The 12,710-nt window shown below is 44.3% G+C and overlaps 1 protein-coding gene across 2 annotated transcripts in view; it reads right to left on the reverse strand.

Annotated features, from left to right (window-relative positions):
* LOC142566085 (uncharacterized) overlaps positions 1–12,710 on the reverse strand; it is a 284,712-nt gene that overhangs the window by 134,777 nt on the left and 137,225 nt on the right. The window contains exon 2 of one of the 2 annotated variants that reach the window (XM_075676857.1): positions 5,636–5,694. The exons of the other annotated variant lie outside the window; for it this stretch is intronic. The gene's annotated coding sequence lies outside the window, so the exon portion shown is untranslated. The remainder of the gene's footprint in view (positions 1–5,635; positions 5,695–12,710) is intronic. 2 annotated transcript variants of the gene reach the window in all.

Raw genomic sequence — 12,710 nt, forward strand, 5'->3', positions numbered from 1 at the left:
AACGAAAGATGTGTGCTTAGCCTGGTCATGCGAACTTGACCCGTGTGGCTCAGATGACCTACCCATTTGGCGAACACTAACACATACTGCAGGCCGCCAGATTGCCGCCAATACGGTGACAAATTGGAACAAGTTCCGTGCACAATCTCAAGACAGTCTGTTCAAACTAATAAGTGAGTGTTTACGACAAGCTACATGCAACGACGACGGAGCATCGGTTTTGGAAATGTATGGCGCCATACTCAAGACTCTCAGCTCTCCCGAAATCTGCAAGAATCACACAGTTGCTTTATGTATAGCGACTAGCCGATCACCAAAAACACAAAAGCGGAGGAATTTGTAGACCTTTTCGTCTCTCCTGTCTCCATAGACGCCACAAATGGCGACCTTCCTTCCTTTGACAGGTTACAGTGCTATAACTGCTTCCTGTGGTCCAGTCTGCTAGATGGACGAGGCAGGCTTCACTCTTGAGGCGCTGCGACACGCGCTCAGCCTCTCCAAACGCCGCCCCGCCCCAGGTGATGACGGTGTGACGTATCAAGCATTGCGGAACAGTGATAAGAGTTTTCATGACCGTATATTGTACGAGTTTAATGAAGTGTGGAGAACCTGTGCAATTCCTGCTTAAGGGAAGTTGTCCGTGATAATACTAATTTTAAAGCCCGGGAGCCCTGCAAGGCACCTCAAGTCTTACCGGTCAATATACTTAACTTCAGATGTCCTCAAATTAACGGAATGAATGGTCCCGCTTCGCCTAGATGCCAGGCTAGAGAAACTAAATTTCTTCCCTGATATCATGAGTGCTTTCCTTTCCACCGTTCAGGTCTGGGCAGCATTTCACACCTGGTCTCCGCGCTTGAATTTGCTAGAGGAAACAAGCACTCCGCCTACATGCTCTTTCTAGACATACAGCAAGCTTTAGTCTCGGTTCTGCATAAGGCGATTAGTTTCGCTCTTGCGACCGCAGGAATTTCGGACCGTCTGCTCCGCTTTGTGCACAATTTTCTATTGGAGCGCCAGATGAAAGTGCGTGTCGGAGGAATGACAGTTGAAGCGCGGTGTCCCACAGGGCAGCGTTTTATCGCCACTTGTGTTTAACAACGTACTCGCCGCCTTTCCAAGTCGCTTGTCTCGGGGCAGTAACTTCCCTGTGGGCGTAGCTATCTATGCAGATGATATTGATCTGTGGATAAGCGGCCCTTCGCGCCTTGTCAGCGGCTACGTGCAAGCTTGTAGAGAGCTCTGAACACGACTACCCAGTACTCGGATGAAGATCGCCTGCAGATATCACCTGCTGAGTCGGCTGCAATAGCATATCACCCTAAAGAACACGCTCGTCGAACAATGACCGACTGTACCTTGACGAGACGCCGATAAGCTGGGTGCGACAATACGCTTATTTGGGCTTAATTGTACATGCTCGCATTTCTTGGCGTCCTGCCGTTAAATTTGTGCGACGCAAATCGCAAGCCCTCCTAAAGTATGTGGCCGCCTTGACTGCTAGAGGAGCCTGCAGCGACCAAATCACGGCTCTGCAGGTGTTCCAGTCATCTGTACTCTCAGACAGGATGTATGCGTTACCAGTCCTGAACGTACCACCTATAGTTTGATGGCCCAACTGGAACGAGATCATCGCGTTGCCCTTCGACTAATGTTTGGATTACCTCATGAGGCGCAATCTCTTGCATTACTCACTGAAGTGCATCAGTTACCGTTGAGGCTGCAAGCATACCAGAGAACCGTATATCAGAATGAACGCCCGTACCGCACATCGAATCGTCAATAGGTCCCCTTGATCAACTGATTCACCGCTCGTTTTCTCGCAGGGGGAAAATAGCTGCATTATTTATGAACATGCATTGCTGGTATTTTTGAAATGCTGCTTAAATTACGTTTCCACCTCCGAAAGATATTACCAAACACGTATTCCCAATTTATCTCACAATCTCTGACATACACAGAGAGCCTGATATGCCTGTTTCGACAATATTCCAATTGGCTCTGTTGTACATACTTGTAAGATTTCCAGATTAACTCCAAGTATTCACAGATGCATCTGTACACATCGATGGTCAAGGCGCCTCTGCAGCTTTTTGCTGCCCTTCGACTCAAGAACGACGAATAGTTCTTGGACCCCATCCAACCTCGTCAACAACTGTGGACCTAGCAACGATTAATGTTGCACTGAAATGCGTGCTAGAGGAGTTGACCGCATCAAAGATTGCCATTTTTGCGGGCTACCGCGCTGCCCTTAGAAAATTACAACGCAGTCAAATTGATTGTACAGTTGTGCGTAGCATTGATGACCCTACGAACAAAATTGCACCAGATGAGGAGGATCTTTCGTTGCCCAATGCATACCTTCACACGTAGCGATTGCCGAAAATGAAGACGCAGATCGGCTGGCTTTAACTTGCGCCCATAACGACTGTGTCTGCCCTGAAATCTTGCGCAGGCTTAATGACGCTCGTCTGCTGATCCGTCGCCACCTACTCAAGTAGCATCCAGACCAGCGCGTCGCAACTGGAACGTTCTTGTGCCGTGCTCGCGGTCGAGGCTTGCCTCGTCGCGCTAGAGCACTACTACTCAAGCTGAGGGTTGGCTGTGTGAGCGTGTTCGAACGTTTATAGCGACGAGGACGTGTGACCAGTCCACTGTGTACGTCTAGCGGTTGCTGCGAGACACTTCATGCAGCACCTTATATTGGAGTGTCCCGCTTTCACTGCGCAGCGCACGTCGCTAGTGAGTGACTATCACCTCCGTGGCCTGCGGTGTACGACACTCGACGGATGCTTGTATCCCAGTGGTTGTGCGTCTCGACGCGATCAGGCACATCGCGCTTTTCTTACTGTCCTAAAAGAAACTAACCTAGGTTCACGTCTGTAGCCTATCTCTAGTTTTCAAATGACGATGCCTCAGACACTATCGTATTTTAACATTCTGTAGTAGCGTGACCTGCAGTGACCGGTCCCACTGTGCGCGACCTGTGCTGTGTGTGTTCTGGTTCATTTTCCTCCCACGTGTATATATGCTTTCAAATATTATTACTACTACTACTACTACTACCAACAACAACAACAACAACAACAACAATAATAATAATAATAATAATAATAATCGTGAAATTCTACCTCCAGTGCCAGGACACACACTTTAACAATAAAGGGAGTGCTGGCAACTTCTTTTGCCCTGAATTCAATGTCATTTTTAGAGCTGTAATACCCAGTGTCTTCCCTCTGCTTTACCCGCCGTGGTAGCTCAGCGGCTATGGTGCTGCGCTGCCAAGCACGAGGTCGCGGGATCATATCTCGGCCGCGGCGGTCCCAATTCGATTGGGACCGCCGCGGGACCGATTGGGCTAAATGCAAAAACGCCCGTGCCCCGTGCATCGGAGGCACATTAAAGATCCCCTGGCCGTTGTCCGTGAAGACGTTACTGGAAGACCGCTTCCTTCACGCGTCGTCCCACCGTGCTGTGAAGGCACTTTTTGTGTTTCTTGAAGGCGACTGGCCTGCGTGAACGCCTTTGATTTAGTCATGCCTTCCGCGCGCGCGCGAGTGAAATTACTCCACATCTCTCTCTCTCTCTCTCTCTCGTCTTTCTATTTCCCTTTCCCTTCCCCAGTGTAGGGTCAACCAGACGCATTACTGGTTAACATACTTGACTTCCTCTTTCTTTTCCTCTTCCTCTAGTTCGGCGTTCGACTTCTGCACCTCCGGTCTTGTATTGCCAGGCAGGCGTAAGCGGTGAAGCACTACTCTTTGGTTAACAAATGTAGCTTTCTTTAGTAATACGAAGTTAAAGGAGACGTTAGTGCCTCGAGGTGGCGCCGGTGAACAAGAAAGGAAAGGACTCAAAGCTGTGAAAAACTACAAAAAGACGCGCAGACATGCACAATTGCGGAAGCTGTGCGGTGCTGGAGGAAATTCCCTGAAGATACCACGATTTCGCAGACACATTTCTTTCTTTGTTTCTTTCTTTCTTTCCTTCTTTCTTTTATTTGTTTGTTTCCATTTATTACAAATGGTGGAGGCATAGGTAAAAGCTGCACAAACGCAGCTTGAGGTCCCCTCAGCCCACAATGGCAGCAGCAGTAGTCACGCAATATAGAAACAAATAATTATGCACAGCAACCAAATATTTAAAAAAAATGCGAAGACAGCGCCTACACTGACAGGATACTGCGTATAGAAGTTATAGCAACACACGTATGCCATATAATGAAAATCAGATTAGAGATCATAGAAAGACTGAATTACGATTTTGTTAAGTTTACAGTGTTCATAACGGATGCATTGTGAGAGTTAAGAAGTCGAGGTGAATCATTTTTAATAATTTATTCTCCATTTACTTAGCTTTTGAATAAGGGACGTTCCATAACTCTGGATTCCGAGTCTGTAAGATGGTGTATTGAGCGTTAAACTAGCAATATGCCTAAACGTACTTTTGCTGGCATTGTAGGCTGTAGGGTACCATGCTCGTAAAAGCGTTCGATAGTAAAGGGCATATATAAAGTAGATTTGGCATAGCACGTAAAAAGGTTACCAGTGTGGCGTTTATATGGCCCATTTGCTAATATGTGTATTATTCTTTTTTGCAATAAATTTCTTTCCGAGATTTTGTTGTTATTCCACATACGAGGTCTGCATAACTGATGTGCGAAGAGAACAAAGCGTGATAAATTAATAATTTTACGCTCGTCGGTAAAATATATTTATTTCTGTTTAGCATTCCTGTTTTACGGTTAAGTTCATGAACTACAGAATTTACGTGCTGATCCCATTCTAAAGTATTTGAGAAGTGCACACCTGGGACCTTTTTATTGTTTACAACTTCAATAACATTATTGCACATTAAAAGGTAATGCATTGGAGTATCTCTTCCTTTAGCATGGAAAACTGCTTTTTTTAATTTACCTTGAGCAAGAGATTTTGCGACCAACCAGACAAGAATTGTAAAAATTCATTCCTTGCATCGAGAATGCTAGAGTAACATGCAGAAGACATGAATACACTGACGTCATCGGCGTACAGTACAAATTTCGCTTCCGTGTGGGTAAGAAAATTGTCGTTAATATATAGGTTGAATAGTAGTGGGCCAAGGGTACTCCCTTGGGGGACCCATATTAATATTTGGCGCGTGGACGAAACAAACGCGTTTATGGATACAAACTGCTGCTTACTGCTTAAATAACATTTTAACAGCCGAAGTAGCATGCCACTAATGCCATATCTTTCTAGTTTAGTGGTTAATAAATTGTGCTTAATATTATACAGTGCTTGCATGCAATCTACAAATATTCCTAGTGTTAAATGCTTATTTTCAAAGTGATTTAGCAAAAATTCTTTCGCATCCAAGAGCCCCAGTTCAGTTGATTTGCCTTTCTGAAAGCCGTACTGGGTTTTAGCAATTAATTCGTGTTTGTTAAAAAAATCAAAATAGCTGGTCAAGAATCAATTTTTCAATCTGAATATGAGGGCAATGTTTAAACTGGCCGATAGTTTAGAAAGTTTAGCTTATCTCCTTTTTTATATAATGCTATGACCTTGGAAACTTTTGTTCTGGTGGGAAAAATGCATTTTTAGATGTAAATGTTACAAATGTGTGCTGAAACTGGTGCGATGTCGCAGATTACCTGTTACGTGGGCTTTCTCTCTATGTCGTCAGCATCAAAGCTTTGGGAATTCTTCAGCCCTGTAAAGACAGAACATATTTCAGCAACAATAGTTGGGCAAAAGGAGATCGTGTGTTGGTTAAAGCGAAGTGAAGGTTTGTCGAAGGAACTGGAGAAGGTATTGACATCTTTGTTTACCATGTAGTCGTTAGACGCATTAGCCAATTGACATCCTGTTAGCGAGTGTCCCCAAACTTAATTTTTTTTATTGAGTGTAAGGTTTGTCTCCTCATAAGCTCCGATAAGCTGTTTTTCCACAGCTTATCGGTGTTACCCTCTCTAGATAAAAGAAAAGCCCTCCTAAAGTGCTTGCCTCTAGTTTCTTTTTTTTGTGTCATTGCTTAATTGACCCCGAAACACCTCAAACTTTTCAGATCAAAAGTGTCTCCTGTTCTGATTAACTCAGCGCATATTTTTTCACGTTTTTTTATTTTTTTCAGAAGTTCTCGTGCAATCCATGGCTTTCTAGAAGCTCTGGGGTGGCGTTGTTTGTAAAGAAAAGCGTTTTTTTTTTATGTACGATCAAAAGCTTTAAAGAAATATGTTGTATGCTGTGTCCACGTCCTCGTGACACTTAATTTCGTCCCCCAGCCGATCATCACAAAACACCGATAACCCTTCATCCCCGAGTCGTGACCCCGTGAGCCGCTGAGGCCCAGGGCCTTTTAGCTGGTGTGGGGCTAGAAAACGGGCGTTTATTTGATGAGCGTGCGCCTTTGAGTGCCGCGGTGGCATTGGAAGGCATGCTGAACACGCGCCCGCCCATAGATAACGGAACCCGTCGTATCTTGTCGAAGCGTAGAAATAAATTTCGGCAACTGTTGCGTGATACACGTTTCGCAACCATTGTGTAGTCACACAACCCGAGCTGAGGCTTAGTTTCGCTTGGTACAGGCATTCATAAAGTATACGGACGCATTGCCTTATATCTAGGAGCATTAGGTATTGCTACCCCCCCGTTATATGGCGCGTGCGTTACAACTGGTCTACGGCACCGCCTCTTCACTGCTTGACTGATTGGTGGGTTGTAATACAGGCTGTTACAGTGCATGCCTTTACAGATAGCTTCAAGAAGGTAATTTGCCCCGAAAATACGCGAACAGCGTAAGAACGAACCGGTAAGAGAATTAAGAAAGCCGCAAATCCACCAGAACATTGTAGCACCCTTCCAGAAGACCGTTAAAGGGCTGTTTCTTTTCTCTAGCTGGTATGTTCGGATGTATTCGATGATCTAATATGCAGTTGCGCAAGCGTTTCACCGCGCGTGGGCAAAAGTATCTTAAGCACTGGTGATGTGTTAGAACTTGACTCTATCTTAACGTAGACGATATCTTCAATTATCACTTGTGCAGCTATTCTGAAACGGTGTCCATTATAGCACGAGCAGTTAAGGCAGAGTTTTTTCTAGAGCTAGCGGTCGCCAGTGAAGCTATGTCTGAGTGGAAATCCGAATAATATCAGTGTATATCTTTTTGAGTCCTTTCTGTTTCACTCGAAAGACTACAAAGCGCGCAGATTCTTTGTGGATTATATTCTTCTTAAACGCGGCGCCATCGGCTATATGCAACTCTGCTTTCCACTAGCCTCGGGTAAATAAGAACTGCCACGATCGCTTTTTCATGAGAAACTGCGCCGATTTTCCGGATTTCAAGCAACCGCAGTATGCTTCACAGCAGTACGTCCTTGTAGAGTGGAGAAGAGCACAAAACATATGGTGCGTCGAGCGAGCGGGACAGGTCGCCGGAGGAGGTGACTGGTGTTGGTGGAGGCTGATTGAACCACTGCCTTGACCGGGGACCTCGACCTGCTTCATGTTTGTGCACACAGCTGACTGAACAGAACCTTTCGAGGACGGTATGCTCGCACGTGCGCTTTCTTTCTTTCTTTCTTTCTTTCTTTCTTTCTTTCTTTCTTTCTTTCTTTCTTTCTTTCTTTCTTTCTTTCTTTCTTTCTCTTTCTTTCTTTCTTTCTTTCTTTGGTGCTGTTTCGTTGTGAGTGAAAATTCTTGGTGTTCAATGTCGACAAGCAACATTGATGTTTTGAATACAACTTTAGGTTCAAGACAGCAATACCGATGCAACAGTGCTGTATTACACGCGCTTATTATTTCTAGCAAGTTTGACATGATTTTCTCGGGGCTTTACCGCGAATGCAGCGAAAACTAGCGCGTTCAATGCTCGCATTGATGCCCCAGAGTTGCTGACTTGTAGTTGTGTGCACACGCCTGGTAATTAGATAACGGACGACTGCTGTGAGAGAAGTGACCAGACTCGCAGAATTGGTTAGTGAGGGCAACAGAGAAGAGTGCTTTTTGATACTGTCATCGTAAACTAGCAGAACGCCAACACCATTAGTACCGTAGGATGGTGACAGGATGGCCCCTCGGGGTTAGATAGGTTTCGGCTGCCAGCCATTTCATTATCGCCCCATTAAATATGTCAAAAATAAAGCAAGAAGGCAACATTCATCATCATCATAATCATCATCATAATTATCATCATCATCATCAGCAGCAGCAGCATCAGCCTGGTTACGCCCACTGCAGGGCAAAGGCCTCTCCCATACTTCTCCAACAACCCGGTCATGTACTGATTGTGGCCATGTCGTCCCTGCAAACTTCTTAATCTCATCCGAGCACCTAACTTTCTGCCGCCCCCTGCTACGCTTCCCTTCCCTTGGAATCCAGTCCGTAACCCTTAATGACCATCGGTTATCTTCCCTCCTCATTACATGTCCTGCCCATGCCCCCCATTTCTTTTTCTTGATTTCAACTAAGATGTCATTAACTCGCGTTTGTTCCCTCACCCAATCTGTTCTTTTCTTATCCCTTAACGTTATACCCATCATTCTTCTTTCCATAGCTCCTTGCGTCGTCCTCAATTTAAGTAGAACCCTTTTCGTAAGCCTCCAGGTTTCTGCCCCGTAGGTGAGTACTGGTAAGACACAGCTATTATACACTTTTCTCTTGAGGGATAATGGCAACCTGCTGTTCATGATCTGAGAATGCCTGCCAAACGCACCCCAGCCCATTCTTCTGATTATTTCAGTCTCATGATCCGGATCCGCAGTCACTACCTGTCCTAAGTAGATGTATTCCCTTACCACTTCCAGTGCCTCACTACCTATCGTAAACTGCTGTTTTCTTCCGAGACTGTTAAACATTACTTTAGTTTTCTGCAGATTAATTTTTAGACCCACTCTTCTGCTTTGCCTCTCCAGGTCAGTGAGCATGCATAGCAATTGGTCCCCTGAGTTACTAAGCAAGGCAATATCATCAGCGAATCGCAAGTTACTAAGGTATTCTCCATTAACTCTTATCCCCAATTCTTCCCAATCCAGGTCTCTGAATACCTCCTGTAAACACGCTGTGAATAGCATTGGAGAGATCGTATCTCCCTGCCTGGCGCCTTTCTTTAGGCAACATTATTTCGGCGAAATTGATCAATTGTGACGTACAGTTATGTATGAAATTAAATGACATTAAAAATAGGATACTGTCGAAGAAGTAGTGCAAATATATATTACTGTTCATATAAAAGATCGCGAGTACGGATGCAGCCTGATATACAGCTGTTGCGGTATTGATCTGCCAGGGGTTTCCAACTCCCATCGGTAAATTAATTTAAAGTAAATACATATTAGGACAGGTCGCTTCGACTTATCGTGCATGTCACCACGTGACTATGTATATGCCGTGCCATCAAAGTTAATTTTTTATCAAATTTATTCAGAATGCTTTTTGAGCTATGTAGATTAATGCGAATCAAATAGCGTGCCTGTAACAAAGAAGGTGCGACTATTCGACGAGCTCCGTCGGTCCGGGGTGCGTCATTGCGTTGAGATTTTCACCTCATGATACGAAATCAGTCACTTTGAGTGACAAATTTCGCTGGTGTGGCTGAGAGGTACAAAAAAGAAAAGTTAGGATGAATATTTTCGGAAAACGAGCCTTCTATAAAAATAAAACATAATTAGCTTGCCTTAGGATAAGGCTGTCTTCATGTTTCCAATGTAAGTGCGCATCACAACTACGGAAGTGAAGCCAGTTACTGCTTTAAATGTGTGCATTTAGTAAGAGTCTTGAAGTTAGCACTTGTATCGAGAATTGGTCCTCAAACTGTGCCATAAGATACGTTGCGGTATCACATAACCGGGATGTACGCTCTATATATATATATATATATACCGGGTGTCTCAGTTAACTTGGGCCAAGATTTTTAAAAAATCTAAGAGCTCTAGAGAAATCGTACCCACTGCATAGTAGAGCCAGTCGCGTGTACTTACAGTCCGTATTTTTTCATCGCGACGTATTAGTTAATTGATTGCTATTAATTATTGAACTTTTTAATTAATGCTTGAATCGCAAGCATGTCAAATACAAAGTTCTAGGGCCGAATCACACATTTATTTCGTGCTCAAGTGTGCTTGGTTGTTTTCTGCCAAGAAAAAAAAAAGCCCTCGAAATATATACGTGAAATATGAAATAGATGCGCGCTCGCGCGCCGCTACTCAAGCGCTTACAAGCAACCTATGAAAGATATACGGTTGCATTCGTTTATCGCCACATCGTATAAGGCTCCGCCATGTAGGATGGTTCGAGAGGTTTCGCGACCTATAACTAGCGCGGTGCTATAAGCGTCATCAACTGCGGACGCAAGAATGTTGTGCTCGATCATGAGGCACTCGGGATAGCTGTAACCTTCGCGTATCATGAAACAAAGCTACGAAAGAAATTGAACCAATGTTAAAAAATAACAGTGCGGTAAAGAACACGAAAAAATAAGAAATGCAGCTTTCGGAAGAAGAGAGAAGAGCTGCTCAGGAGTTTATTTCAATAAAAAATAAACCCAGAGCACGTAAGGCATCTCAGCCGCCCACGAAGAAACATGCTAAGGTGCAAATGGTTTAGCCATTTACCCTTTCTGTCTCTTGAACTCCGAAATAAAACAGGTAAAATTACAAAGTAGTTTTTTTACCTTTCTCTATCTTGTCGCAAGCTTTTTTATATAAGGATGGGGTGACATCAGGAAGGTACGTTAAACAGTCACGTTTTACACCAGTTTTGAGCGGGTGTTTTCCATCGCCACTTATAGCACATGCTCAAACAGGTCACCGTCTGAAGCCAAAACAGTACTTGTTTCTTTCCAACACATATGCTGTTGCAGCTTTGACCAACGACGCTGGAATCTCCCGGAAGACTCTGCTTATTTTTGCCTTTAGGGCGTCCGGTGTGGTAGTTTCACTGCTATACACGCGATTTTTCACGTAGCCTCACAAGAACAAGTCCAGTGGTGTCATGTCCGGTGGAGAATGTCGTTGACGTAGCCTTGCGTCGTTAGTGTGTTGTCAAAAGATGGGTCCGATGACATTGCCATCAAAAATACCGCACCACACATTAAACGACCCCTGGTATTGGCGTCGTGTTTGTGCCAGCCAGTGGGAATTCCTGTCACTCCAGTAGTGTGCGTTGTGAAGATTAACTTCTGCGTTTCTGGATAAATTAGCCTCATCCCTCCAAAGCACCCGAGTGAGAAAGTCCGGTTCTTCTTCACATATCATGACAATCCAATTCGCAAAGTCTGTTTTGAAAAACTCGGTCTTCAAGTTTTTGGTGAAGATGTACATGATGCGGGTGCATGCGATCTTTTTTTTTAATATCCCCCGCAATGATGACCTTGAGATTCCGGCCTACGCACTGGCGTCGCGCACACTACCGTGAGGCCTAGCAGCAAGGTATGCCAAAAGATCCGCTTCCGCTTCTTGAACTACCGTCGCAGTTCTGTGTCGCTTTCTTGTGAAGCTACCCATTTCGCAACGGACTTCGTACGTTCTAGGTATTGTTGACGGACTAGGTCGTCTTCCACAATGCTACATCCGGAATAGCTTGGCTGCCTTCCTCTTGTCGCCGTGCGCCGACCACAGGGCCAGAATCATTTTAGCCTTCTGATCATTCGTGAAGGACACGTCTTTTTGAAAATCAGGTTACTGGCGTGGTACCGTTGAGATCTCCAGTTATTATCTACGCACTAACATGTAAAGCAAAAATGGTTTACGTAACTGACAACAGCATCTGCTGGCCGTACAGACTCGCCAAAATGCATTAGACGGACATAGCCTGCGCAAGGTTTGTTTCTATTGCCAAAGGGAATAAAATTAACATACGTTCCGGGTGCGCATATCTACAGAACAAGATGAGCGCGCAAAATTACAGTCTCAAGTGTGCCGTCATGCTTTCCCGCCTTCATGCTCCTGAAGCCGTGTTGGCTTTAGGAGCAAGAGGTCAACCCCCACCGCTATGTTATCTTTCGCAGAGATTGTAAAGACCTACTTAAACAATAATGTGATCGTGTTAAGTTTGCTCATTGACCTTAAAACGCTTTTGATACTATGCATCATGGGATAATACTTGAGAAACTAGAATGTTACGACTTCCGTGATGTACGTCTAGAATTTTTCAGAAGCTCTCTGACCAATAGACAACAAAAGGTGCGATTTCTCGATGTTGAATCAGGTTTTTTATTTTGGCCACGACGCGAGTTTCCCAAGGATCAGTGTTAGGACCCATATTATTTTCATTATGCGTGAACTATCTGCCGTGATTTTGCGTAATTTTAGTTCTGTCATGTACGCAGACGACACCGTCCTCATTTGCGCACATGAAGCTTTTCGTATAGCCAACGAAGAAATGAAGCTTGTTGGTGATTGGTGTCACGCTAATAAGCAGCTACTGAACGTAAGAAAGACAAAATATTTGTTAATTTATTCTTCACACAAAGCCAGAGCCTTCGACTCATGTGTGCTTCAAATAGAGGGAGAGACTAATGAACGTGTGAATAGTATAACATATGTAGGTGTTGTAACATATAACTTAAACTGGAAAATGCATATTGAGTCGCTACGTAAAATGCTCACCAGTATTTGCTATGACAGAGTTAAATGTCGCCAGTTTTTCGTTGTACCGACTTAAGAACGATCTGTGTTGCTTTTTTTCATAGTCAGTTATTATACAAAACTACAATTATGGTGTATAATTGTA

The sequence above is a fragment of the Dermacentor variabilis genome, chromosome 1 (genome assembly GCF_050947875.1).
Source record: "Dermacentor variabilis isolate Ectoservices chromosome 1, ASM5094787v1, whole genome shotgun sequence".
Taxonomy (NCBI): Eukaryota; Metazoa; Arthropoda; class Arachnida; order Ixodida; family Ixodidae; genus Dermacentor; species Dermacentor variabilis.